A 4,968-nucleotide genomic window follows, 5' to 3' on the forward strand; every position below is an offset into this window, starting at 1 on the left:
AAAAAGGCAAGGTTTGAATGGGGGCCGGATGCTGAGGCCGCCTTCCAGAAATTGAAAGTTCACTTGCATTCCTTGCGAGGCTGGTCAGCCCTTTGCCCAAAGAGGTACTCTACATGTACCTGGCCGTCTCTGATCATGCGTTAAGCGCTGTTCTCCTTGCTGAAAGAGACGGTTGTCAGCTCCCGGTCTACTTTGTCAGTCACGTACTGAAAAATGCCGAGTTGAGGTATCCCCTAGTGGAGAAATTTGGTCTTGCACTCTTCATGGCTGTTAAAAAATTGAAGCCCTACTTTTTGGCACATGCAGTCGTCGTGTATACAGACCAACCTATCAAGCGGCCCCTTACCATCATGGAGTCGTCAGGCCGAATGATCAAATGGGCCATAGAAATACAGAGCCTCGAAGTTACTTTCGAGCCTAGAAAAGCAGTGAAGGGGCAAGCCTTTGCTGACTTTATTGTAGAGATGACTCGTCCTCCTGACTCTCAAGTTCCATACCAAGTATGGAAGGTATATGTGGACGGAAGCTCTACTTCAAATGGTTGTGGAGCAGGCGTCATATGTCAGTCGCCAGAGGGCGACAGGTACGAGTATGCTCTACGCTTCAGTTTTCAGGCTTCAAACAATGAGGCAGAATATGAAGCTTTACTAGCCGGGATCCACATGTGCAAGGCGGCAGGGGCAAGAAAAATAGACGCATGTTCCGATTCACAATTGTTAGTGAGTCAGTACAATGGCGAATACGAAGCAACCCATCCGGCCATGATCAAGTATTTACAGGCGGTCCGACAAGCAGTCGGCTCCCTTGAGGATTTCCATCTGATCCAAGTGCCGAGATCCGAAAAAAACCAGGCGGATGCACTGTCAAAATTAGCATCATCCTCCTCCTCTGATACTCCTCGAACTGTTTTTTGGGAAGTAATGGAGAAGAGAAGCATCGAGGAAAACCCTATTGGAATCCTAGACAGAAGCTCAACCTGGATGGATTCAATCAGGGCATATCTGACAAACGGTACACTGCCGGATGATCCTCAACAGGCGGCAGCACTGAAAAAACGAGCCACCTGTTTTGAAATGATAAAGGGAGAACTTCACAAAAGGGGGTACCTTCAACCCTTCTTAAAGTGTGTTACTCTAGAAAAGGGACGAGAGATACTAGACGATCTTCACTCTGGTTACTGTGCTTCTCATATAGGCGGTAGGACGCTTGCTCAAAGGGCAAGGCGGCAGGGCTACTTTTGGCCTACTTTGGAAGCAGATGCAATAGAGATGGTGAAAAAATGTGACAAGTGCCAAAGGTTTGGCAAACTAATTCACCGTCCGGCTACTGACCTCACTACCATTCATAGCCCACTACAGTTTGCTAAGTGGGGCATGGACATTCTGGGTCCATATACGCCTGCTACAGGCGGAAGGAGGTACATACTTGTTGCCGTTGACTACTTCACTAAATGGGTAGAGGCGGAGGCTGTAAAGGGAATCAAGACGAAAGATGTAATTTCATTCATTTGGAAAAATGTCATCACTCGGTTCGGGGTTCCCATGTCTATGGTTTTTGATAATGGTCCCCAATTTGAGACGCCTGTTCTCAAAAGCTGGTTGGGTGACCAAGGAATAGCAAACTACTTTGCATCTGTCGGCCGTCCACAAGCAAACGGCCAGGTAGAAGCCTTTAATAAAATCATCTCGGACGGTCTCAAGAAAAAGATTGAACGAGCAGGCGGCCTATGGGCGGATGAACTACCACATGTTCTCTGGGCCATTAGGACGACTGAAAAAGGGGCGACTGGAGAAACTCCATTCCTCCTAACTTACGGTGCGAAAGCTGTTCTTCCAATAGAACACTACGAGCCGACTCTTCGAGTAATGCTATATGACGAAGAGGCAAACTGGGAAGCCATGCGCCTGGCATTAGACTCACTTCTTGAAAAGAGGGGCAATGCTGTCTTGCGCCATGAAATGTATCGCCTGAGAATGACTAGATCATACAACAAAAAAGTACACAGGCGTCCACTCAAAGTAGGGGACTTTGTACTTAGAAAAATGGAAGCAGTTGGTAGGGCTAATGAGTCTGGCAAACTAACTCCCAACTGGGAAGGACCCTACCGAATCTGTGAGGAAGTCAGGGACGGTACCTACCGTCTGGAAACACCAGACGGAAAATCGTTGCCTCGAACTTGTAATGTAGATAATCTTAAGAAATATTTCTTTTGAATGATGTAAATAGTCAAGAGCTACTTAATAAAAGTTTGCACTTACTATTCAATTTTGTACTAAGAGGGGCACGCCTACTAACAAATAGTCGGCTACTCTCCATGTTTAATTTTTATTCTTACTTAAGAGGGGCATGCTGTCTGTACCTTTACAGTCGGCTACTCTCCATTGAGTATTTTACTCTATTTTCAGAGGGGCATGCCGTCTGTACCTTTACAGTCGGCTACTCTCCGTTGAGTTTTTACTCTATCTTCAGAGGGGCATGCCGTCTGTACCTTTACAGTCGGCTACTCTCCATTGAGTGTTTTACTCACAATAGGGGCATGTCGTCTGGACATATAGTCGGCTACTCTCCATAAGAAGATGGCCGACTGGTTCCAAACACATAGCCACCCCCTAATACTTAGCTAAAAAGATTAGGGCCTGGCCGATCCTGTGCCTAACAGGCGGCTACCCTCCTTTTACTTAGCACCTACGTTCACCAAGAACTTACCAAGGCCACAAGCCGAATGATCAGACCAGGCGCCAAGCCAACTGATCAAATCTACAAAACTAATACGATATGTCCCAACAACATAGCAGGCGTCCGGCGGCATCCCTCCGGATGAAATTCGTCGCAGAGAGCAGCTCCCTTTTGGGTGGAACATTGTTCTATAAACTAATTACACGGCACCTATACGACTGTCCCTAAGGGCAACCACGTAGCCGTTTTTGAGACAAGGATAACTCTATCACTAACCAAACCAGTGGTAGCAGTTGACATCTGAGTCAGATGACCGCCTGTATTACTTGGGACAAATGCAGGGGGTACCTCTTGAGTTAATAGCCAACAAACATTGGCGAATCAAGGGGTCTAGCCGGCATCCGCCGCCTGGTACCTCTACTTCTCAAGAAAGAGTGACGGCGACTGAGTAACTCCAACGTTAACTCATAGTCACTCCCTCAAATTTGGTATGGAACCTAAAAGGTTTGAGTAGACCGCCTGTTTTTTTTGGCAAACAGGGGCACTCAAACCCCTATTCCTACTAGGTAACCTATTGAGTTAATAGCCAACAAACATTGGCGAATCAAGGGGATCAACCGGCCTCCGCCGCCTGGTACCTCTACTACTCAATCTAGAATGTGACGGAGACTAAGAAACTCCTATGTTAACTTTAGTCACTCCCTCAAACTTAGTATGGAGCCTAAAAGGTATGAGTCGTCCGCCTGTTTTTAGCAAACAGGGGCTCTCAACCACTACTCCTACTAGGTTAACAAATTATGAGTTAAAAGCCAACAAACATTGGCGAATAAAGGGAAACAACCGGTACCCGTCGCTTGTTATCTCTACTACTCAGTTCCTTGGCGACTAGGTAACACTCATGTTTACTTGGTCAGACCACTTTCCTACTTGGTTAAATTTACAAATGACAGGACCGCCTGCCTAAAAAGGATCCAGTCTTTAAAATAGTTCGAATACCGATTGGATAAATGGCCGACTGGTCGTCTATCCTGGAAACAGACAACCAGTCGTCCAGGGGCATAGGCGGCGTGACTAACTATCCGTACCTGTCTGCAACTATCGGCCATGTAATACAATCGGTCTAGTGAACAATTGGATATTAGAATATTCAATACTTAGACAAATTTGAAGCAAAACAAAAAATTCATTAGAAAGAAGCCGGTCATTAAAGACCGGCAAAATATTCAAAGCCCCGGCCCCCTGGCCGGGTAAATACAAAACAAACGGCACGCAGGCCGTGGAAAGAATACATAAAGCTTAAGAAGGGGGCAGATCTTCAATATTAGCAGCTGCCGCCTGGTCAGCACTCTTCTTGCTGGACTCGGCTTTAGCTGCATCCTTTTTTAATGTCTTACCCCCAAGCGGCACAAGCGCCACTACCGGCTCCTCCTCCTCCAACGCTTCCTACAACGCCTCTTCCTCAGCAGCCGCCAGGATCTCTTGATTATATGTATCAGAACACTGGCGGTACGTTTTTTCCCAAGAGGCAAAGTCGGCATTGGGGAAGAGGCGGCCCCAGGTCATGCGCTGGATTTGAGCGGAGTCTTCCATTATCTCCCGGACCAGCTCTTTCTTCTCTTGCTCGGCCTTTTTCGAGAGCTCTTGGGTAAGACTCTTCTCTTGGGTCACCAGGCGTTCTTTTACGCTGGCCAAGGATTTCTCCAAGGCTTCGTATGAGTACATCTTTAGGCGAAGAGGTTTCAGCTCGGCCTTGAGATTGGTGATGGTCGCCTCCAGCTCGCCATTCCTCTTCTGGGCCGCCTCTAACTGAGCCCGAACTGCGGCGGTAGCCTGCGCCTGATAATAAAGAATATCAATGGTCAGAACTTCATTTTGGGCAATTTGAAACATTGCCTTATCATAGTCAGAGGCGGCCATAGCTTTTGCATCCTTTACCTCTTTATTCTTCCGGTCAAGCGGCTTGCGAAGGCCGTTCACTCGGAGCAGGGCCTAAGTACAAAGAACAAGCGTCAGTTTCCAAACAAAAAGAAAACAGGCGTCCTGGAATTCAAATACTCAAAAATATGCTAAGTATACCTTAGCAAGGACCCCTGCAATCCCGTCTAGGTCAAGGGTGCCGACACCCCTGACCGCCTCCCTTTCAGCTGGAGGAACTGCCTTGATCATAGACTTGGCCATCCCTACCAAGTCAGGCTCCTGAGGGCCGGCTGCATCAAGCATAAACAAACGGATTAGACCTAGTAAAAAAGGGAACGAGTCTAAAATTTACAAGGACAACTTCTTACTTCTAGG

This window comes from Chenopodium quinoa, unplaced genomic scaffold (genome assembly GCF_001683475.1).
Source record: "Chenopodium quinoa cultivar QQ74 unplaced genomic scaffold, ASM168347v1, whole genome shotgun sequence".
Classification (NCBI taxonomy): domain Eukaryota; kingdom Viridiplantae; phylum Streptophyta; class Magnoliopsida; order Caryophyllales; family Amaranthaceae; genus Chenopodium; species Chenopodium quinoa.